At 39.4% G+C, this 25,777-nt stretch overlaps 1 pseudogene; it reads left to right on the plus strand.

The window, feature by feature from the left end:
* Positions 1 to 17,701: 17,701 nt before the first annotated feature.
* Positions 17,702 to 19,983, plus strand: LOC101594477 (annotated as a pseudogene).
* Positions 19,984 to 25,777: the final 5,794 nt, after the last annotated feature.

Genomic DNA, 25,777 nt, shown 5'->3' on the forward strand with positions numbered 1-25,777 from the left:
CATCCTTACATAAAGAGACCATGTCGAAATGTGGTTCAGCTGCTGTGGAAAACTAAATAACGACAGCAGAAGCTCTGAGTTGTGGAAGCCTTTGCTTTATTGCTCTGTTTTACTTGTCAGCTGATTTGTCACAAGCCCTTCCTGTCTCAGTGAAGCATCATCCACGGGGCTGGTTTTTGTCTTTTGTCAGTTATCATCCCACACAGGAAGGACTAAGCACCAGAGAGGAGTATTCAGTGTGATGGGCATCATTATTTCTGCAAAGCAAGGTGGGGGGAGAGGCACATTCTTTGAATTAAGACATGTCCTGGAAAACTGTGGCCTGTGGGAATCACCTCATAAAGATTCAGTTCTCAAAATGAGTCACCTTTGTAGAATGATGTCAAAACTTGCCATTAGCAGGAAGAAACCATTATATGATAACTGGCTGAAATATCCCAACTACATTTTCAAAATTTAGCTATTCAAATATATGTCATAGTCAAGGAAAAATCTCCCATACTTAAGGATTCAATAAAAAAAATGAAACTCACATATTTTTGAGAAGTGATATAAAGGAACATTGAATCTTAGCTAACATATATTTGGTTCTTATTTTATACTAATCTATCTAACTATAGATATTACAGTGAGGTCATTGCACCAAATCCTATCAGATGTATGGTATGCTTAACACTTCCTTATTTCATGAGGGATGGAAAACAGTAAGTTTTTTGTTTTGTTTTTTTTTTTTTGTTTTGTTTTTGTTTTTTGTTTTTTAATATAGGGTCTCACTGTAGCCCAGGCTGACCTGGAATTCACTCCATAGTCTCAGGTGGCCTTAACCTCACAGTGGTCCTTCTACCTCGCCCTCCCAAGTGCTGGGATTAAAGGCCTGCACCACCGTGCCCAGCAAACAATAAGATTTTAGAAAATTTAGACAATAGCATGATGTTTGGATCTATGTGAAGGAGCTGGGAGTTGAAATTACAACATGAGCCAAATTTAAATGTCCGAATGTCATGTATGTACTGAAAGATTTTGTACATAATATGAACTGGAATTAAACATTGACTGCCTCTTATTAAAGCTCCGATCTTGGAAATACACATGCACACTCGCACGCGCACTCGCACAGACACACACACACACACACACACACACGCACACACACACACATTTCCACATTTTGCCTGCTGAGAGGAATTAAAAGCAATGACATACCACAAAGAATTAGCAACCTAGAACTTGTCTATGTTTCTCATGTCATTTTCCTCCAGTGATCTTTCCACAAGTAAACAAACCCTTATCCAAGTCAGAATCTCCAGTGGATCTGTGTGAGTCTGACATATAGTTCGATGTCTATCTAGAGATTTGTATCTAATGTTGTCTCTAACTCCACATTCCCACATTACAGACCTTTCTAACCTATTCCCCTTACTTTTCTCTAACTTTTCAGTGCCAGAGTAAGAAACATGGCTCCTAGCATACATACGTGTTAGTTTCCCAGCACCTCAAGGAAGCTGGCTTTGTCTCGCAGTTCTAGAAGTCTCAAATGCAAAACACAGGTTTTAGTGAGGAAGTAATCCTTCATCCCTCAATGCCATTAGAGAAGCTTCTTTCTGTCTCCAGCTTCTAGAAGCAAGAGGCCTGTGAGAGGTGCAGTTCCAGTCCCTGCTTCTGTCTTCATCAGACCATCTTCCCCTTCTCTGCGTGCTCGCCTCTGTGCCTCTAGTCCTTGCCTTATGAAGAAAGCAGTCATACCAGCACAAGGGGGGAGGACACCAACACAGAGAAAAATCAACGCCTACCAAATCAGAGAGCCAGAGCCGCAGAGGCCCCCAACACCTCACCACTGAAGCAGACCAAAAATGAACCCAACATGGCCCAGGGAAATTTTGAGGAAGAGGGGGCAGAAAGAATATCAGAGCCACATGTTGGGTCATGATATGCAGAGACATTTATCATACCAATAACTGTGGGCTAACTCCACAATTCACAACCCATATACCTCAACAAGGAGGGGCCAATGGGAAGAGGGTAGGTCATGGATGAGCCTAATAATGGTACCAAACGGCCTGTATTTGCTGAATACAAAACTAATTTAAAAAAATTAAAGAAAAAAAAAGAAAGCAGTCATATTAGTTTAGGGCCACCTTGACAACTTCAATTTGACTGTATCTATCAAAGACCTAATTTCCAAATAAGAACTTCAAGATATCTTTTCTTTAGGGAACACATTTAAAACTATAAGAACATATTGAGACCATTCATATCCTTATAAAGAAAGCATTTTTTTAAGTTTTTCTCTAAATTTACATATAGTTGTACATATTCATGGGTCTTGTGCTTGTGTATCATTTCTTTTATTTTTGCAGATTGGACACACCCATAGTTAAATAAACCAGCACTTTCAATTCACTTCCTTCATTGAGGTTGTTTTATGCTTTTTTTAATTTTCAAAATATTTTATTTATTTAAGAGAGTGAGAGGGAGACATACTAGAAGGAGGAGGAGGAGGAGGAGGAAAAGGAGGAGAAAAAGAAGATAGAAAGAGAAGGAACATGCCTAATAGGGTCTTTTTCCAGTGCAAAGGAAGTCCAGATATATGAACCACCTTACACTTGACTTTACATGAGTACTCGGGAATTGAACCTGGATCCTTAGGCTTTGCAGGAAAGTGTCTTAATTACTAAACATCTCTCCAGCCCCTACAGTTTTTTTTTTTTTTTGTGGGTAAAAAGGGTTTATTTTGGTTTATAGACTCAAGGGGAAGCTCCAAGATGGCAAGGGAAAGCAATGGCATGAGCAGAGGGTAGACATCACCTCCTGGAAAATATCAGATGGACAACAGCAACAGGAGAGTATGCCAAACACTGGCATGGGGAAACTGGCTATAACACCCATTAGCTCACCCCCAACAATACACCACCTCCAGAAGGCTTTAATTTCTAAATAGTCATCAGCTGGGGACCTAACATTCAGAACATTTAAGTTTATGGGGACATCTGAATTAAACTACCAAAAAGGCCAACCTGGGCTACATGAGACTCTGTCTCAAAACAAAACAAACAACAAACCCAAACAGTATTATATAGCACTTAGGAATTCAATCATACATAATAATATAGAATTTACCTCATGGGTGAGGATAAGGGTTACAAGTAAGAGGCATTTACAAGAGGCTTTAGCAGTGAGAGGGCTGCATTTCTTGGCTTACAGATTGGTAAATTATTCTATGTACCTTGGTGTATCTTTGAATTCGCTCAGAATTTTTAAAAGGAAAAGTCTTCAGCTCTCATCTAATTTTTTTTTTTTTTAGTTTTCTAACTTTTTCTGTCTGTGCTTATCCCATAAATGAAAATTTATATTCTATTTTTTCACCCCATAAGTTCTTACATATAAGGCTCTTGGTAAACACTATCATTTTTATTTTAAATAACAATTGAGACCTGGAGAGACAGCTTAGTTGTTAAGGCACTTGCCTACAAAACCAAAGGATCCAGGTTTGGTTCCCTAGTACCATGTAAGCCAGATGCACAAGGTGGCACATGTGTTTGGAGTACGTTTGTAGTGGCTAGAGGTCCTGGTATGCCCATTCTCTCTCTCTCTCTTTCTCTATCTATCTGTTTTTTTTTTTACATTTTACTTTCCATCCTTGGGTCATATAATACTTTAAATGACTTTAAAAATTTTCCATACATTAAGGCCCATTTGCTGTGTTGTAAAGCTTTATAGGTCAGTTGAGTATATAATATCATATATTCACTATGTTACTACAGAGAATCATTTCACTACCTTTAAAAATATAATATGCCATTCTTCAGACCCACATATTTCTAACTTCTTTCAATCAGTATTTAGTATCATTATAATGCTGACTTTTTCATAATGGTATATAAATAGACTCAACCAGTGTGTGACTTTTAAGCCTGCTAATATTTAAAAATATTATATGTATTTATTTGAGAAAGAGGAGGAGGGGAAGAAAGAGAGAGAGAGAGAGAACAAGAATGGGCATGTTGCAGTCCGGTTTGCATTGCTGTTAGAAATCACCCAACCAAGAGTAGCTTCTGGGGAAAAGAGGTTTATTTTGGCTTACAGGCTCAAGGGGAAGCTCCACGATGGCAGGGGAAAATGATGACATGAGCAGAGGGTGGACATCACCCCCTGGCCAACATAAGATGGACCACAGCAACAGAAGGGTGTGCCAAACACTGGCATGAGGAAACTGGCTATAAAGCCCATAAGCCCACCTCCAACAATACACTCCCTCTAGGAGGCGTTAATTCCCAAATATCCATCAGCTGGGGAGCTAACATTCACAACATCTAAGTTTATGGGGGACACCTGAATCAAAACACCACAGGGCACATCAGTGCTTCCAGCCACTGCAAATGAACTCCAGAAGCATGTGCCACCCTGTACATCTAGTTTTCATGGGTACTGGGGAATCAAGCCTGGTTCCTTAGGTTTTTTTCAGGTGAGCACCTTAACCAATAAGCAATCTCTGTAGTCCAAGCCCATATATATATATATTTTATTTAGCTGCGTTTCTTATGATAAAGCCATGTCTCTGGAGACACATCTAAAGGGTGCCTCACTAATGGACTGGCATTTATTAATCTGACCAAGTTGACTATTAAAATTAACCAACCAGGTTATAAAGTTTAGTAACATCTAAAATATTTTGAAACTTTTAATGAACAGCAATAAAAATGTTGAAATTTAGTACAATTGAGAGCTGGAATCTGTGCAACTATGGCCTTGAGTCAAATAGGTCTTATGTTGTGTGGAAATAAGCTTTATGAAAAGTAGTAAAAAAGATTAGACATGTTATGTACTCTGTATTTGAGCGAAAGTTTTCCCCAAGATTATTAAAACTCTCCTTGTTTTATCTTATAGATCGCTTAGCTAAAATATGGGCTATAAAATGCATTGCTCTCAATTATGAATGCCCATTTAGTAATTCTCTGGTTGTTAATAGTATACCACGTAGCTAGCTATATAAGCAAAGGAAAATTTCTCCCTTCAACTTTAAAAATTTCTGATTGTAACCAATAACCAAGATTCAAGGCACGTAGAAAACGCACACAATACTTACAAGGCAGGATGACCAGATCAAAACATCTTGATCTGTATTATCTTGGCACCAAAATTATATTTTCATTCATTTTGTTGGTATGCATTGAATGGAGTTAGTGCTTGTTTTATTAAACGTGCTTTGTGATTTCTAGTCCTGAATTATTCTCTCTTCCCTTTAATAGTATTTTATTATTATTATTATTATTATTAATTATTATATTAAGCAAGCAGACTAGAATAATAGTTAAACTAGAATGGGAGTGTAGTATTCCAGGATTTTGAGGCAGGAAAAAATTACCACCACCAGGTGGCAGTAGAACACGTGAGCTTTATTCGGTCACCCCCTTGACAGTCTCACATATGTGGAAAGTCACAGTAAGGCGTCTGTCAGGCTGGGTTAGGGGGCATGTGGTACCACCTAGAAGAGAAGGAGGGAAATGAACTCCTAGAAGGACAGTACGGCTGGGAAAACAGCATGTCACTCAACAGCATGGTGGCTCAGAAACAGCTGCAAAAGACGCAGGAGCTCGGGCTGGTTATTTTGCAGCCGCTTATCTATGGCAAGCAGATGTTGGGCACGGTTTCACAAGGTATGCAAAGCAAGCCAAAATATGTTTATTATGTTTATCTTTAAAACAACTGTATGTGTGAAAGCCGAAGTTCAGTGCCAGAGGGCTTCTGAGCTCCTGGACCTCAGCCAGTTGTGAAGACGTGAAGGGAGCACAGTGGTTCATTTGCAGTGGGAAAATGTCAAGTTGAGGTGAGAAGAAGGTGAACTTCAAAGCCAAGAATCAGAATTTGATCCCTTATTAGCTATTTTTAACGTCAGTAGATTCTGTTATCTCTTAAAAACTTCAGAAATCTAAGTTGGAACAAGGGACTCACACTAGCCAAAATATGCCTGGATAAAGATTAAAAGAGACAGTCCAACCTGAACATCAGCTACGTAATATATGTCTAGCAAATATGAGTTATTCTCATGGTTTTTTTTTCCTGTACTTTTGAGGTATGTCTTCATTTGAGTGCCTTTTGGAAGATTCAAGTCATAGGTAGTAGGGATTCTCCCAAGAGGTTGAATTCTAAAATACTTTATGGTGAATCATTCTCAAGGAGTATTGCGCTCAGGATGGAAAATCTGAGTATTGATGTTGTCTGTGGTCTGTTTTGGTAGTACTCTTGTGTGATCTGACAAACACACTGAATGCAGGATTGTCTTCCCGAGGACCAGAAACAGGAAATCAATCTGTGTGTGTGCTTCTTCATGCCAACCACCTGACTCAGTGTTATTCATTGACAAGCTCACTCCCCATCTAGATTGCACATGTATTGGTCCTGGTTGGTTTCTGGCGGCTTTCTCATACCACCACCATTCTAAAGGCAGAGACTCATAAGAACAGAAAACCACAGCAGTGTGCCTCTAGGGGTGGAAGTAGTCTGGTCCTCCCTGTGTGAATCTGGCTGCAGCACATGGTTGTAATACAAGGTAGATCAAGTATTTATTGAAGCGGGAGTCCCCAGAGTGTTCAATAGAAACTGCTGGGGTCAAAAGAAGAAATGAAGTTGACAATGGGATAAAATACAATTTAAAGGGCTGGGAAAATGGTTTAATGGTTAAGGCATTTGCCTGTGAAGCCTAAGGGCCCTGGTTCAATTCCTCAGGACCCATGTATTCCAGGCTCACTATGGGGTGCATGCTTTTGGAGTTCATTTGCAGTGGCTGGAAGTCCCAGCACACCCATTTTATCTCTCTAACTCCCTCTTTCTCAAATAAAAAAAATAAAATAAATACAACTTGGAAAGAATGTTTTTTAATACAACCATGAACCTTCTTACTGATTTTACCTCTAGAATATATTTTTGTACATTGCATGCTCTACAGTTTTCTTTCGTCACTTTTGAGCAGATATGATTTTAGATCTTTCCAACTGTCTGCTCTATTCCATAAATAGATAACATGATAATGTACATAACTTTACTATTTTATTTAGACATTACAGGTTGCAAGAGAGTATTGCTTTGTTGTTGCACTTAAAGCTTTTGCGATTATTTAAGAGCATGTTCATGAGCAAGGACCTGGAACACATCCTAAGAAAGATATTTATGCAAATTGCACTCTACTGTTTTGTTTTTTTTTTCTTAAAAGGAAGAGGGATGGAAAACTTAAGCATGTGGGACAATCCAGTTACTATTACATTCAGTTAGCACATACCTGGGGCCAGGCATGAGCTGGAAGATGAGAGTCTTCTGACTCCTTGCTCACAGTCTAAGTGAGACCATTGCAGAAAATCCTATGGGATATCAGTGTTTAAAGAAGTAGATTTTTTCACACAAAATTTCTCTCCAAGCAAGGCAGCCACTTCATCTAGTGCTCAATGAAAGAAACCACAATCTGGATCAAAGCTGGAAGAGGAAAAAATGTTATACTTCAGTGCTGATAGTGCCATTTCCCCAGAGAATTTTCAAAGAAAAAGATAATTCCATTTTTGTATCACGCACTCATTGTGTGTTCCAAATTCTGGGTAGAATATGATGCAGTCGACAAGCCAGAGCAACAGCATGGCAGTACCAGTGGAGTGTTTCAGCTCTCTCCTCTTCTTATGTTTGCTCTCCCTATACTGATGGTGTCTATGTCCATAATGATTCTTCTTCCCTATAATGTTGGTAGAGTCATGGCTTTAGTATATGATAGACCAGTCATGGATCAAATTATGTTAAAGGCATTCTTGAAGCATCCTCCCTTCTGCTAGTAGACCAATTTTCTGATTGTTTAAATTAGTTTTAGCCTTAAATGACAGTGTACTTCACCCCGGCCCCAGCTGAAACCACAGAGGAATCGGGGAAATGAGCAAGAGTGTTTCTTTCTTGGTGAACCTGATAGCACAAGGGAGAAGGAGACAGACCCTGAGGACCCTCACCACCTGCCAAAGCAGAGATCCAGACGCTCCTAAGAGTCCATCACTGAAGTAGACTTAAATGAACCCAACATGGCTCAGGGAATTTTGCAGGAGAGGGGGTAGAAAGATTTTTACAGCCACCATGGGACACTATGAACAGAGACATGGCCTCTCCTCCTGACTGACTGCTGCCACCACATTGCATGACCCACAATGCTCATGGGGTTGACCTGGATCCACAACAAGCAGCGCCTCCTTGGAAGAGGGGCAGCGACGAGGGAAAGGATGGTACCAACAAGTGTTGTCTCCATACTGTGTATGTCCATATAGGATAAAAATAAATAAAAAATAAATATTACATTGAGAATGTTGAAATGGTTAAAATTAAAAATATACACTTATTTATTTTTATTAGTTATGTATCATATGCTGGTAATGGGAGTTACAGGTCAGCGCCAAAGAAAAGAAGGAAGAAAAAAAAAGGAAGAAAATAAAATAAAATAAAAAAGAAAAGAAGGAAGACAAAAATAGATGGAAGGAGAGAGAGAAAGAAACAGGAGAAGATTAAGGTCAGGGTTAATCATACCCTCTCCAGGGCCTTGTGATTATTTCCTCTAAGGAACTGATGAAGGTTCAACCTTCTCTCTCTCTTTTAGGATGTAGAATTTCATGGTATCATTGACATTTGGGTCCAGTTTTATGTCCCACATCCCCATCCTTATCTTCCCCTCCTACCCCACCAACCTATTATCCCATCCTTGCTATGCTTTTTAGGTATGAAAGCATCTCGGTTAGATTTCAGGTTAGGAGCAGTAGATGAGTGAGACTATGTGATGATTATCTTTCTGTGATTGGGTGAGTTCATTAAGAACGATCTGTTCCAGTTTCGACCAATTTTCTTCAAATTTCATTGTGAAATTTTTCTTACTGCTGTGTAGAATTCCATCATGTAGATATACCACATTTTTGTTATCCATTTTTCTAATGATGGACATCTAGGATGATCCCAGCTCTTCGCTATTATGAATTCAGCAGCTATAAACATGGTTCCTTACCCCTATTCCTTCTTCTGCCCCTCCTTTCCTCCAACTATTCCCTCAATTATGTTGTTGTTGTTGTTGTTGTTTATTTATTTGAGAGTGACAGACAGGAGGGAGAGAGAGAGAATGGCTGCACCAGGGCCTCCAGCCAATGGAAACAAACTTCAAATTTGTGCGCCCCCTTGTGCATCTGGCTAACATGGGTCCTGGGGAATGGAGCCTCAAATGGTGTCCTTTGGCTTTGCAGGCAAATGCCTTATCCTCTAAGCCATCTCTCCAGCTTGAGAATCACATTTTTGTGACCAGTGATGCTATTGACAAACTCTATAGCAAATATGTAAGCTACATGTTTGATACCTATAGTGTGCATGACTTCCAGAATACATAGGTTCAAAATCCATCCATATTATTGGCTGTGAGACTCAGAAATACAGTACGTAATCTGGATTTGAGATCTCAAATGTATAACTTAAAATTAAAATTTCACTACGGTTGGACTTGGGAGATGGCTTAGTGGTTAAGTGCTTGCCTATAAAGCCCAAGGACCTTGGTTCAATTCCCCAGGATTCACATAACTCACATGCACAAGGTGGCACATGCATCTGGAGTTCGTTTGCAGTGGCTGGAGGCCCTGGGGCACCCATTCTCTCTCTCTCTCTCTCTCTGTATCTGCCTCTTTCTATCTCACACTCTCTCAAATAAATAAATAAATATAATTAACAATTAAAAAATGTAATTGGGGCTGGAGAGATGGCTTAGCAGTTAAGCGCTTGCCTGTGAAGCCTAAGGACCCCGGTTCAAGGCTCAGTTCCCCAGGTCCCACGTTAGCCAGATGCACAAGGAGGCGCACGCGTCTGGAGTTCATTTGCAGAGGCTGGAAGGCCTGGCGCGCCCATTCTCTCTCTCTCTCTCTATCTGTCTTTCTCTCTGTGTCTGTCGCTCTCAAATAAATAAATAAAAATTTTTAAAAAACTGTAATTGTCACATTTAAGAAAGAACCTTAGTTGACCCTTAATAATGAGTTGGAAACCAGATGCTGAAATGACTTGATCCTTCATAAGGCTGTAGACTCGAACCATATGGCCTTTTTCTATCTTCATAAACTTTAAGACAAATTGAAGCATAAAAACATGGAATTACAGGAAGAGCAGTGCCACAAACATCAGTATCTCTGCTTCCTTATCCACAAGCTATACATCCTAGATTACCAGTGGATGACTGAAACTATATACACTGGAATACAATGCTATACCTATACCATAATATTATACTATATCCTATATACTACCTTAATCTCATATGCAACATGCTTTTTCCTACATAAAGATAAAGCTTTACTTATAAATTAGGCATAGTAAGAAATTAAAAGCAATGCATTAGAGCTATAATAAAAAATATTTTTAATTAAAGCCAAATGAGTAAGGATTAAGGGAATATCTAGGGAATAGCTCATCTGCTTTAGGTGCCCAAGACATGGGGTCTAATTCCTGTAGCACCATAAGAAAGTACATGACTGGGATGGAGAGATGGCTTAAAGGTTAAGCACTGCCTGTGAAACCTGAGGCACAGGTTTGAGGCTTGACTCCCCAGGACCCATGTTAGCCAGATGTGCAAGGGGGCGTGCTCATCTGGAGTTGGTTTGCAGTGGCTGGAGGCCTTGGCGAGCCCATTCTCTCTCTCTGTCTCCCTCTTTCTCTCTCTGTCTGTTGCTCTCAAATAAATAAATAAAAATAATTAAAAGAAAGTACATGAGTATGGCCTCACTTTCCTAGCCTCAGTATCAAAATGTTCTATCATACCATATCACCCTTTTGGCCCAATAGGGTACTGATCTGGAATTATAGGAACAGACTCTTGGATTCTTTTGTCCAAGAGTGGGATAGCTGTCCTTTGGAGCAGAGCCTAAAAGAAGGAAAACTGACACTTAAATCATTTAAAGCAAGGGTGAACCCACTGTTTCTGCTCTCACTGCTGCTCTGATCAAATGAACTCATTTGTTGAACAGTAAAACCCCAAAATACTTGAAGATTTATCATTAAATGGACAAATGACAGAAAACATGTGAGTGAAGGGCAAGTGATATTTGAGTCCATATAATTCTTTAACTATTTGTTACAGGAAGGGATTTAGGAGTATGACCTATTGGACTCAACTGAACTACAAAACACACTCTGTTCACAAATATAATCACATTTAACCTAACTGTGCCTTCCAAGATTTCTGTGGCAATTTGTTACTGGAAAAAAAAAATTATTTTTTAAACATTCTCTCTCCCTGCTTCCATCCTGCTGAAGGTCATTTCCTTGGAATTGTTTGTATTCACTGTTGGATCCTCAAGACCTCACTCATTGTCTTGGATGCACTTCACATATTTTATTCATGCACACAAAGTTCTGGGTCAAGAGTGAAACCATGTCATTGAGGAAGCAGGACTAACAGCACAGCTGAAGGTCAGTCTGCATCTCTTAACATTCCTTGTTGATATTGACCATCTAGGCTGTTCAAGGCAGAGATTAAACTAAGGCCCAGGGTACCTAGTCACATGGTTCTAAGAAGATGGATTACCTGGCTGTAAGATTAAATTCCGGGCCAGTTACAAGACAGAAACTTAATAGCTAAAGGATCTCATAGCAATATTCTCAGAAAAGGTATTTGCAAAGTTCATAGGAAGTATTCTCACAGTTCTTCCCCATATTTCATTCTGCGGTTCATTCCCACAGTTCATTCTTGTAGTTCATTTTTACACCTTTTCTTTCTGATGATGGGAACTTACATAAAGAAATTAAGTTAGATGTATGATGTAGACATTACAGAGTAAAATTATACTTCTATAAAAATGTTAAACATCAGCACGTGATGTCATGATAGTGAATCTGATTTCCGGTCTCATGACTGAGGAGGATATGGAGTAGCTGACAGCATGCTATATATTCATTGTGGTTATTTGAGATAAAGGAATGGGGATGGAGAGATTGCTTAGTGGTTAAGGTTCTTGCCTGAGAAACCTAAGGACCCAGGTTTGACTCCCTAGTACTCACATAAGTCAGATGCACAAGGTGGTAAATATGTCTGAAGTTCGTTTGCAGTGACTAGAGACCCTGGTGCTCATTCTTTCTTTCTTTCTCCCATCCTCTCTCAAAGATATGCATACATACATACATACATACATACATACATACATGAATGATTCACCTCTCAGGCTGGATGGAGCAGGATGATACAGAATTTTATATAATACTAAAAACAGGTAATAATTTAAATTTTTAGATTTGCTTATTTCTAGAATTTTCTATTTAATATTTTTGAAGCTGTGAATAACTAAAACTGTAGGAAGCAAATCTGAGTATTCTAGAAGATTCCTATAGTAACTGAGGCCATTTCCAGGCCAGACTCTGTCATTGATGTGTCATGTTACCTTAGTGTAATGATTAACCTCTCAGAACCCCAACTGGTAGCATTCCTTGTGAAAAGTAAGTTAAAATAAGTGATACCCAGAGTCAGGGTGGGAAGTATAGACTGAACTTGAATGTGCAGTTCAACTCCGACAGTTATCAAAAAATCATTCACTGTGTAAGTTTTTTGGCCTCTCCAGACTTTATTCTGTTTTTCAAACATGACAAGAGTAGTCCTTACTTCAGGGTTGATGTGAGGATAAAATGAGATAATCTAAATAAAATGCCTGCTTCATCATATGCACTCAATAAGTGATAGTTATCTAAAGTCCCTCCAGGCACCAAAATTTTTACAAGTCAGGGATGTTCACTGAATATTTACCAAGACTCCAAGGTCGCTTACCAGTGCTAACTCTGGAGCACACATTGCTCACAGAAACTCTTCATTTCAACAGCCCTGAATACATACATACATATATATGTATGTATGTATGTATGTATGTATGTATGTATGTATGTATAAACTTTTTGCTTTGCTTAGTACAGTAATTTTAAGTTCATATGGTGTGGACTCACAGGGGGAAGGTGGGCATGTGTGAGTGAGCACACACTGAGACTACCCTTTAGTCATAAGTCCTTAACAAGGTCAAATTCCTTAATTAAGGCTCTAAAAACTCCTTTCTCTCTTCGAATTTATATTTGACATGCCCTCACTGTTAGTGTCTTATCCACGTTTATTGATTGCTTTATTGTTTCAGGTCCCTTCTGGCTCACTCTCACATTTTCATCATAAAAAGAAAGCCGATAATCAATTGTCTTCGTCATTACCACAGGATAAAGGCTACAGTGGTCACTTTGAGCTAATGCCATCAAGACATTCTGCATTTTAGATACACTGGACACTAAGCTGTGGCCTCAAAGTGGCATTTTTCTCAATCTTAGAAAACTATTGGCACCTGTGGTATAGTGTTCCTAACTAATTGTTCCTTTAAACTTTGGTTACAAATGTTAAAAGAACAAAGTTGTAGAAGTTATTTTCTTGTATGTTCTGAAAACACAATCACTGTTTAATATTTTAAATATTTTTATTGAAAATTTTGATTACAATTCCCTTTCATTAATTTTTCTTGTTCTCCTTCCCCATATCCTTTCCATTGAACCCCTTCTTATTTCCAATTACACCCTCTTCTATTTTGAGGCCATTTTATTTATTTATTTATTTATTTAGGTATTCTTTTGCATCCATGACAACATGTTGATAGGCCCAGTATTGTGCAGGTTTGTGCAGGTAAAAATATTTATGTTTTGTTCAGCACATCAATTTCTCTCAAAAGATCTCTTCATGATTCAGACATATCAAAAGTGTAGAAATTCCATGGGGCTACATGGCCTCACTGAACAACGTGTACTTCTAAATACTGGCAATTCGTGAAGACAAATGAATTTGCCTCCATTATGTCATTGAATAGCATGCTCACAAAGTAACGTTAAGAGACTTAAATCTTACAGTATGGCATTATTTGCTGTGTTCAAATTTGAAGTGTTAAATTCTCAGTGCCTGAAAGGTATCTTCTATACAGTGAGGTTCTCTTGGATACTGACTGCACCGAAAGTGAGGTCCATGCTGAAGATATAAGTTGAAGTCAGGATGCTCACAAGACTGTATCAATTACCCTCCATGAGTGAATATGGGGAACTGAAGATTCTACAAAAACTTCCCCATGATACAAAGCAATACTAACAATGGTCCATTGTCATCACCCAGTGGGTACTAAAGTTGTTCCTTACAGAGGGGGTTTGTAAATACCTTCACCTTGCCCCAGCCGATGTTTCATACATTTAATATGTATCTCTGCTATATTGTCTTCACATAATTTAAGACCAAGCTCCTGATGGATTTTGTAATTTTTCCTCAGTATGCAAGACTGAATAACTTTGGAAGTTGAGTTCAAGTTTTATAAGATAAGACCCTCCTCTCTGTTAGATGATATCTTTTGAGTTAGGATTTGAATTTTTAGGTAATGTCTTGATTTTGTGACAATGTATGCAACATGTCATCCTTTAGCTCAAGGAACCACTTCAGATGCTTCTTTAAACACAGGCCACATGGCAAAAACATGCAGGTCAAGGCTTCTTTGTGGTTATAGCAAAAATGGAAAAACAACCAAAAAAAAAATCATGTAGCTACTTGTATGGATAGGACTAGTGTTATTACAATTGATAACAATGGGGGTTTAATCAAGTATTTTTCCTTATATTAAGCGTTTTCTGTTTTATGGCAATAAAAGCTCCTGTCACATATTTATGTATGTCACTATGAATTTACTGGAAAAAAAAATAGGGGGAGCATGTGTGTTTGCTTTATCCATGTAATTAAAGAGACTTGGAGTTTGAAAGATACTTTGAGATTTACTCTAAGCTTCCTCTTAATTTGAGGAGGATAGAAGAGAAAGATGGCTGGAACTATAGTTGAAACTAGTATGCTAGTAGGAACAGGTAATATTTGGGGTTTTATTTTGTAATTGGGTAGTTTTTTTTTCTTCTCTAAAAAGAATGTATATGTATTCCTTAAACATGTAAACATTTTTTTTTATTAGTTCTTGGATGCTTTTTTCCTTTCGATATTAAATTCATCTAATTAGTATATGTCAATGTCTGAATCTTATTAGTTTCTTAAGAGAGGAAAATGTTATTTACATGAAATTTAGATGTGCAAATTTTAATCCATAGCTAAAATATAGATCATCCTATGTTTTAATTTAAGATTTTATTAGTAGAATGAAAGATAAAATTGTTTTTTAATTACATCTGTCAGTGTGATATAATGGAAAAGAATTTAGAATACCGGATAGGATATCTGGATGTGGGTTAAGCTTTGCTACTTGCTATCTCTCTGCTTTCAGAAATTGATTAACTTTTGTTGCTTGGTTTTCATTCCTGAAAAATGATGCATTTTGATGAAATAATTTTCTTTTTATTCTAAAAAATTTGTGAATGCATTATATATGATATATATGATGTCTGAGTCAATTTCCTCTCTTCTTACTATCTATTGCAAAATTACCACAAACTATTAAAATTGCAGAACAGGAGCTGGAGATATGGCTTAGCAGTTAAGGCACTTGCCTATGAAGCCTAAGGACCCAGGTTCAACTCCCTAGAACTCACATAAGCCAGGTGCACAAGTTGACGCAGGCGCACAAGGTCGTGCATGTACACAAGTTGGTTCTCGTGTCTGGTGTTTGATTGCACTGGCTTGAGATCTGGCATGCCAGTTCTATCCCCCCGCCCCCACTCTCTCTCTCTCACCCCCTTGCTCGCTCGCTCTCTCACACAAATAAATTAAAAACTAAAAATTTTAAAAATATTGAAGAGGGCTTGACTTCCTAATCCAGAATATTCAAGTCACAATGTTTGTATATCTTCTGTGGTTTGTGGGGACATTGGAGAATATTCACTGATTGATACATGTCACTATCTTTCCAGTACTCCATATCTCTTTCTGATAAGTTTTCCTTAAATGCTGGGTCATTTAACTGAGCTGTGGAACCAATGAAAGCTTGAGTCCACTGTATCTAGAAAGAGTGTAATCCCTTAAAAACTCAATCCCAAATTCTTTTGTAATTCTTATCTTAACCTTGTCTCTACAATTCCTCCACCCACTAGCTCTCAGATGCACAGAATAACCTGTATCAATGCTAAATACCAATTCTCACAGGACAAGGTTTCCAACACTTTGCAGATTCTATCCAGAAAGAAAAAGAAAACTCAAAACTTTAGCAACTGCTGGGCTCCCTTAGGGGTGAACATGACAGCTGTTTTAACAGCTGGAAAGTCACATCCCCTGACAACTCAGCAAAAGTGCTGTAGTCTGCTGAACTATCAAGAAGTGTGCATGAGCAAGTTGATCTAAAAGCTTGCCTTCTCTGAATAGATAACAACCATGAGCTGTCAGCAGGTTGGATCTGAGGCCCAGAACTATGTCCAACTCTCCACTATTCTGAAATCCCTCATTGTAGTATCAGATTAGGAATAGTTCAAGGTGAATGAAAGCTACTACTTGATACTATTGGTGATTTGAAAATAAAATGCATTTAATGAGAGCTGACTGACATTTGTCAAGGGCAAGGGGAGTGGAAATGCTCTTGAAAGGTTTTGTGGTAAAGCTTGCAAGCTAGGAAGCAGTGCTATGCATAGTTAACCATTCATAAGAATAATATGAATGGTCTTACCACATCTCCATCACTCCATCAGGTGTCTACATATAGCTTTCAGGATACCATTCATTTGTTCCTTCATTCCTTTATCCCTTTTCTCATTCATGATTTCCATATACTTATGACCACCTACTACAACAGTAAACTAGTGAATGTTAAAACTGGGTTAGATGCTGATATATGTACAGTCCGTCTCTCATGGGACCTGCAGAAGATCAGCTATTAACCAAAGAATTCCAGGAACAAATGAGTAATACTTACAAATGTCTAAGTGAAAAATTAGCATGATTGATTGCATGAAAGAAAGATCCATACAACATGACACAAACAATTGGCAGATCACATTGATGGAAGACTTCATCCTATGTAAGCCAGAAACTCTAGAAGCTTTAAAAAAGAGAGGGTGTTGGAAAACTAGATTTTAATATTACAGGTATTCCAGAATTGACTAGAGATGTGGATGAGTTCTATGAGACCCAGTGTAGACTTGCATTCTTCACACAAATGAGGAATTTACTGCTGTTGTCAAGGAAGGAGAAGATGCTGGTGACATGACTTGTGCCAAAAGGAAATGCTGAACACATTTGAAAGACAGAAACGGAGTGATTGGGACTTGTCAGTCCATGTGGGCTTTAGTGCATGAAGAATAAATAGCGTAATTATTGAACTTATCAAGGTGATCGTAAGTTTAAAACTATACTTTCATTGACCATTTAAACATATAGATATAAAATAGTGCTATTTTGGGCTGGAGGGATGGTTTAGCAGTTAAGGCACTGGCCTGCAAAGCCAGGGGACTCAGGTTCAATTCCCAAGGACCCACATAAGACAGATGCACAAGGTGGCACATGCATCTGACGTTTGTTTGCAGTGGCTGGAGGGCCTGGTACACCAGTTTCCCTCTCTTTCTTTCTTTCTCTGTCTGTCTCAAATAAATAAATAAAAATATTTTTAAAAATAGTGCTACTTGGGCAAGCTGTGCTGGGGCTTCCGGCGGGCGGCGGACGGGCCTTTGCTAGTGTGGCCGGGCCACCCTCCTGTCTGCCAGCTGCGGTTCCGTAGAAACATTTTAAAGGGTCGGGTGTTCCCCCAAAATGAGTTTGGTGATTAGAAATTTCCAGTGAGTCATCCCTGTCAAGAGAGCACCACTTCGCAAAAATATGGAAATTGTGAGGACTATTTTAGGAGTGCAGAAATTTGACATGGGGATCATCTGCATTGACAACAAGAATACTTAGCACATTAATAGGCTCTACAGAAAGAAAAACGTTCCAACTGATGTGCTTTCTTTTCCATTTCATGAGAATCTGAAAGCAGGTGAATTTCCTCAACCAAAATTTCCAGATGATTATAACTTGGGGGACATTTTCCTAGGAGTGGGATATATCTTCCAACAGTGCAAAGAAAGTGAAGATTATTATGACATCCTGACCGTAAGTGGGTACACAAAATCACATGTTAACTGACAAAAACACAAGTCATAGACTCAGGTGTATTTTATTAAAATTGAGATTTCAGGGCTGGAGAGATGGCTTAGTGGTTAAGCGCTTGCCTATGAAGCCTAAGGACCCCGGTTCGAGACTCGGTTCCCCAGGTCCCACATTAGCCAGATGCACAAGGGGGCGCACACATCTGGAGTTCGTTTGCAGAGGCTGTATGCCCTGTCAAGCCCATTCTCTCTCTCCCTCTATCTGTCTTTCTCTCTGTTTCTGTCGCTCTCAAATAAATAAATAAATAAATAATTGAAAAAAAAATTTTTTTAAATGAGCTTTCAGCTAGGCTTGGTGGTACACGCCCTTAATCCCAGCATTTGGGAAACAGAGGTAGGAGGATCCCTGTGATTTCAAGGTCAGCCTGAGGCTACTTAGTAAATTCCAGGTTAGCCTGGACTAGAGTGAGACCCTACCTCGAAAAAAAAAATGAGTTTTCAAGCAAGGCATGGTAGCATATGCCTTTAATTCCAGCACTTGGGTGGCAGAGGTAGAGGATTGCTGTGATTTTGAGGCTAGAATGGAACTACAGAGTGAGTTCCAGGTCATCCTGGGCTAAAATGAGAACCTACTGGAGAAAAAAAAAAAAAAAAAAGTGACTGGGCGTGGTGGTGCATGCCTTTAATCCCAGCACTTGGGAGGCCGAGGTTGGATGATGGCTGTGAGTTCAAGGCCACCCTGAGACTATAGAATTCCAGGTCAGTCTGGGCTTGAGTGAGGCCTTACCTTGTAAACCCAAAAAGAGAAGAAAGAGAAAAGAAGAAATTCATGAATCCACTGGCAACATTGCCAGTCCCACTCTCACCCCTTTCCTTTCTGCACTTAACCTTTCTTTTTGCTGCTTAACATGTCTTATTATTTTGGAAGTGGCCTCTCACTGTGTTTCCCAGGATAGATTTGAACTTTTGACCCAGGTGACACTCCAACCTCAGCCTCTCAGGTTACTGGAACTACAGGCTTGGGGTGTCTTAACTGCCCAGCTGCCTTACTCTAGTTAGGCTCTCCATAGACAGTCAGCCCTGTTTGTCCATGCCCAGTCCCTGAGAAAGCTGGGATGTAACTCAGTGGTAAAGCACTTGTCTAGACAAAAGGAACTGAGGCTGTGCCTGGGGCAGCAGCTACAGGTTCTTCCCCAGTGTCCTGGGACAGGACAGCTCAGTGTTACCGAGGGCAGCCTGTGATCCTGGGGTGATCCCGAAGGAGCAGATTCCTGCTATGTCATCCTGTTATTCCAACAGGTGACAGCCACCCATGGACTCTGTCACCTTCTAGGCTTCACACACAGCTCGGAGACTGAGTGGCAGAAAGTAGGAACATCTGGACAAGGATTGGAGTGCTTCACATGGAGGCATTGCCAGGCTATTGCCCAGCCCCCATGCACTCCATGGCAAGAGGCACCCAGTGTTTAATAGACTTAAGTCATCTTTGTAAGCACATAGCCTATTGCTCTCAGAGATGTGAAAAAACACTTATTCAAATAAGAAAGGATCCCCTCCTGGCTCCACAGCCTCTCCCATCCCATGCCCCTCCACACCATGCCTCCACTGGGCCCTTGGAACCTCCCCTGCCCTTGAGCTCCTGCCTCCTGTGTACTGCCCTCCCATAGCGCTTCCAGTCTCTGCTCAGGTGTTGCCCTTAAACTTCTGCAGAGCCCTGACAGAAGCTGTAGGGAGGGCTTCTGGAGGAGGTGAGATGGATAGTCAGGGTCTCACTAAAGGGTCCCAGGAGTCCCCACTTGCCAGCATGTGCTCAGCTGTATTCTAGATGTATGGACAAGAGAAACTGGTCCTGGAGGAGCTGAGCCGCCACACTGGAACCAGGCTCCAACCCCTGAGCAGGGGCCTCTACTGACTCCACAGAGGCTCCAAGACACAGACAGGGGTTTATGTACCAAAGAAAAGGCCCAGAGTGGACCTCTGCTATTCATGCTGTCCTGAGAGGCTGCAGAGGCATCATCCTATGCTGACAATAAATTCCATGGTGGAATGTGGCTTCCAGAAGTATAAAAGAAGTGTCTGTTTAGAAGGCTGTCTTCATTATTGTGAAGAGAACTGTTTTAACCCCTTACTGAGAGGCACAACACATAAGCCCATAGCTTCTTCGGTATGGATCTCCCTTGGAACTGGGTGAATGAAATACCGAGCTTCCTGCCTGTAACCTGCAGAAATAGAACCAGCAGCCAGAGCACTGGAGTATTTTCTTCATAGGTGGGTGGGCTCCTGCCAGCAAGCAGACTGCAGAGAGCTGAGCTTCAACCCTAACCCTCGGGAGCTCTGTGGCCTGGCCTTTCTGCTCCCAAGAGGAAGAAGATGCAGAATTGCCCTGCACTTCCCCCCCCCCCCCATTGCTTCTGAGGCATTGGCAGCAAACCCGACCTGGAAATGCTGATATCTGATGGCCAGAGGAGGGGTACTGGTGGCTTTCTGCCTCTGTGCTTACTGAACCCCTCCCCTGGTCAGTATTGCTTATTTCTCTTCTAAAACTTGAAATTAGAGCCAGGCATGGTGGTACACTCAGGAGGCAGAGGTAGGTGGATTACCATGAGTTCAAGGACAGCCTGAGACTACATGTGAATTCTAGGTCAGCCTGGACTAGAGTGAGACCCTACCTCAAAAAAAGAAAAAAAAAAAGAAAAGAAATTAGCCAGCTCCCATCTTCAGCTCTTATATTGGGCAAGGTGGGCCGGGAAGACCGTGGCCTCTGACACCCTCCCAGGCATGGTGGATCCTGCAGGGAGCACACACTTTTAAGATGAAGCCTCTTAGATTCATTTTTCAGTCCTCAAATCTGCTGGTAGCATTCTAATCATTTATCTTGTGGATTTAAGTTCCCTGAAAAAGCCACATCAGTGCTTAAGGTTCTGCAGACTGACTGTAAATCCCACAATTAGCAGAGAGTTGGAATATTGCAGATCCAGAGCTAAAATGATCTCAGGTGGTCTTTAATCCCCTTAAGAGCCACCTATTACCAACCTCTGTATCTGATCCCCTTCACCAGGTAAAACTTTAGAATATATTTAATTTAGGAGGGCACTGGCTCCCACCAACCCAAATGCTAAGACGGTCACCAGGTAGCATCAGAGAGCTACAACAGTTTTCCCCACTTAGAGTTAAGCCACCTTCCTGACGCCCTCACCAATGCATGTGGTAAGCACATCAACTTATGGCTCTCTTCTGACTAGAAGAGTTCATGTAACGTGATGATTCAGAACAAATTGAATCTGTGATTCCAGGCCATGGTCATTCACACTTGACTCAGAATAAACTGTGACTCTTAAAAAAAAATAGTGCTACTTTAATATTTGCTTTCGTATCTGTATATGTAAATATATGTAACATTTATACAAGGTAATCTATATGTCACAACAAATAAAATTATTTTAAAATAAATTTTATATTTAAAGATTCAAAAAGTAAATAAATACTAAAACAATTATACATGCACCTATATATGTGCACACACATGTATATTATACATTATTATTTAAATAAGTATGGAACATTTGAATCTTTAATAAAAACCAAATAATTATCCTTGAATGGTAGTTGGGATTTAACCTACAGTATTTTACATGATAAGCATGTACTCTATGACTGAGCTATAGCATTTATTTTAATTTTTTTTTTGATATTTTTTATTTATTTATTTGAGAGCGACAGACACAGAGAGAAAGACAGATAGAGGGAGAGAGAGAGAATGGGCGCGCCAGGGCTTCCAGCCTCTGCAAACGAACTCCAGACGCGTGCACCCCCTTGTGCATCTGGCTAACGTGGGACCTGGGGAACCGAGCCTCGAACCGGGGTCCTTAGGCTTCACAGGCAAGCGCTTAACCGCTAAGCCATCTCTCCAGCCCTAATTTTAATTTTTTAAACATATTCAGTTACTTATTTGAGAAAAGGAGACAGAGATACAAAGAAGAAAGAGAAACAAAGAAAGAGAGAAGGGTAGACAGAAAAAGGAAGGAAGGAAGGAAGGAAGGAAGGAAGGAAGGAAGGAAGGAAGGAAGGAAGGAAGGAAGGAAGGAAGGAAGGAAGGCACTCAGGCAAGGCATGTCAGGGGCTCCTGCTGCTGTTACATACCAACTCCAGATACATAGGGCATTTTGTCTACCTGACTTCATGTGAGTAATGGGAAATTGAATCTAGGCTGACAGGCTTTACAAGAAAGTACCTTTAAATGCTGAGCCATTTCTCAAGCTGCCCCCTTTTCCCCTTTTTATTTTGATTCCGGCAATGGACTTGAGTCACCTGCCTCAAAACCCAAGTTGTTGAGACTATAGGTCTGCACCACAGACCTTATTAATAATTGCCTTTAAAACACATATTTGATTTGGTAGTTGTGTCCTTAGGGTCGATCTCCATCACCCTTGTGCTGATACTAGGTTCTCAGAGAAAGCCGCATTCTTGCTCATTTCCCTAATTCCTCTATGGTTTCAGCTGGGCCCCTGGTGAAGTACATGGATCATTTCTCCCCTCAGGTTCCACTTCCCATTCCTAAGAGCCCATCACTGAAGTAGACTTAAAATGAACCCAACATGGTTCAGAGAATTTCGATGTAAAATAGAGGGCAGAAAGATTGTTAGAGCCACAAGTTGGGACATTATGCACAGAGACATCGCCTCTTCCCAATAACTAACATCTACTCCCACAATGCATGACCCACAAGCCCCATGGGGATGGTTGGCACCCCCAAGGAGGAGGGTCCCTTTGGAGGGTAGGCAGGGACTAGGGAAAGGATGGTACCAACATGTTTATATATTGGGTATGCCCAAATATCAAATAAAAAATAAAATACAATAACACACATATTTGAGCTGGGTGTGTTGACACACACCTTTAATACCAAAACTCTGGAGGCAGAGTAGCAGGATCACTGTGAGTTCAAGTCCAGCCTGAGACTACAGAGTGATTCCTACCTTGAAAACCAAAAGAAACAATATGTGTGTGTGTGTGTGTGTGTGTGTGTGTGTGTGTGTGTGTGTGTTGGACAAATAATTAGTGGTTAAGTTAAGGCCTAGGAAGCCTAAAGGTCCAAACACAATACCCAATACCCATGTAAGCTATATACACAAGGTGGCATGTGCATCTGGATTATGTTTGCAGTGGCTACAGTCCCTGGTGTGCCCATTCTCTCTCTCTCTCTCTCTCACTCTCTCTCTCTCTCTCTAGATAGATAGATAAATAGATGATGGTAGATAGATGATAGATAGATAGATGGTAGGTAGATGTAAATATGGCTGCCTCTCTAATAAATAAATAAAATAAAAAATTTACATACATATTTAATTTAGTATTATTTAATATCAACTGCCTCTAACCAGTAGCCATTGCTAAACTAGGGGATATGGCGCAAACTCAGCTCCTGTTTCCATTTTGTAAACACTGTTTCATCAGAACAGACACACACATTTATGTATGGGCCTGTGGCTGCCTTTGATCTATAATAGCAAAGAAAAACATAATTGTGAAAGAGAATGGTAGATGAGGCTAAATTCTATCTGACCCTTTATGGAAAAATTTTTCAAATTCCTTTCTAATCCATATTAAAAAAAAACAGCCTTAGAATTGTTCAGGTGGATGAATATAACATTTTTAACTAGATAATTTTTATAGCATTGAAAATGAAACCCATTGTGGGATTAAAATATTATCATTTTCCTCAAAAATGTCATTGTTTAACAGGATTTAACAGGAAGTGGTAATAATGGTTGCTACAAAGGAAGCTAATTACTGTAAAGAAAATAATTCTGTTAGCTGGATCAATTTTTCAAGATATAATTGTTGGGCATTTGCCTGCAAAGCCAAAGGATCCAGGTTCAATTCCCCAGGACCCATGTTGGCCAGATACACAAGAGGACACACATGTCTGGAGTTGGTTTGCAGCGCTAGAAACCCTGGCACTCCCATTCTTTCTTTTCCTCCCCCTTTCTCTGTCAAATAAATAAATAAATAAATAAATAAATAAATAAATATTAAAAATTAATTGTCGTCAATGAAGTAAAGAAACAGAATTTTTATAGAATTTGATGTTACTTTTGCATGCCAAGTTCTGAAAAAGGTATCCATCCCTACTATATTTAAAATTTTCATAATCTTAAATATGAAAACTTAAAATATTAATTTATTTATAACATAAAGAAAAAAGTAAGTGGATTCTTATGACTGTTCTTCATATGGAACTAGACTTGATAATATAATAAAAAATTATACTTTTATAATTAAATAGATTTCTCTACCTTAAACTTATTAAATCAAGCTTGTATTATTTTGGTTTTGAATTGATAGCTGCTAGTATCTTTTTTATGTCATATAAATAGCATAAAGTAAAAATGAGGGGCTTAAACATTTTCTCCAAAGACTTTTCATCTTGATTCCTTATTATAACATATCCAACAATGGCAAATCATTATTAGTAGATTACTACCGAAATAAAGTTTAGGTTTGAATTAAATTTTCACCAACTGGTTTTCACAAAACATGAAATTATCTCAGGGCAGAGAATCACTAATTGAACTTACAGTCTTGGCAAAATTTCCTTAGTAATTTTTACTCAGGACAACTGATTCATTTTCTTCTTCTTTCTTTCTTCCTTCTTCCTTCCTTCACTCATTCCCTCCCTTTCTCTTTTCTTCCTCCCTCCCTCTGTCCCTCCATACTTTCTTTCTTCCCTTCTTTCTTTCTTTTCTTACTTTCTTCTTTCTTTTGTACTTGTACAACTGGAGTTATTTGAACAAAGGTGAAAGATTTATAGGCTCCAAGGAGAAACCAGAATATGGAGCTATTTAGTTAGATAAGAATGTGCTTTCATTTCTCACTGCTCTTGGAAACTGTCTCCATGAAGATTATTCTTATAGCTGAGAAACTCTTTGTGGGAGGTGTTAGGCATATCCTTGGTAATGACAGTGCAGATCGACACATTCCCATTGCCAGTAAGTGTTATGACAGCATCTTTAAAACCAGACAACTTGCATCCTACACACTATACTCCATATCAGTGACTTTGTTCATCATTAAAAGTCAATTGTCTTCACAAAGAAAGAGTCTGAGTATCCATTGCTCTTTGACTTTTGCATTCAATCTTCTTGGTGATCTAACACCATATATATATATATATGTTATGAAGACACCCAAGTTTTTGTGTGAGAAATGAGAGAAGTCAAGATAAAAATGGATATTCAAATTCTCAGTGTAAAGTGTAAAGAATCAACCATGCTACTTTGTATAACATCACTGGAGTCAGGGAGATTAATTTTGTGAACTTTGGAATGTTAATTTTATTCTGTCAGAGATGATTTTTAAAAAATATTTTATTTATTTATTTATTTAAGAAAGAGAGGAAAAGAGAATGAGGCAGAGAGAAAGAGAGAATGGATGTGCCAGGGCCTCCAGCCACTGCAAATGAACTCCAGACACATTGTGCCACCTTGTGCATCTGGATTACATGGGTTATAGTGAATCGAACCAGGGTCCTTAGGCTTTGCAGGCAAACACCTTAACTGCTAAGCCATTTCCCCACCCCCAGAGATGATTTTTATTTGCTATGTTTTCACTGACATTAAGGAGCTTATTCCACAATATGCCAAAACCATACTGAGTAAAAGTGTGGTCTCTGTATTTCCATTATTTTCTTTAACAACCATTCAGTCAATCCTGAGGTTAACATCGAATTGACACATGGTTT

Source organism: Jaculus jaculus, chromosome 1 (genome assembly GCF_020740685.1).
Source record: "Jaculus jaculus isolate mJacJac1 chromosome 1, mJacJac1.mat.Y.cur, whole genome shotgun sequence".
Classification (NCBI taxonomy): Eukaryota; Metazoa; Chordata; class Mammalia; order Rodentia; family Dipodidae; genus Jaculus; species Jaculus jaculus.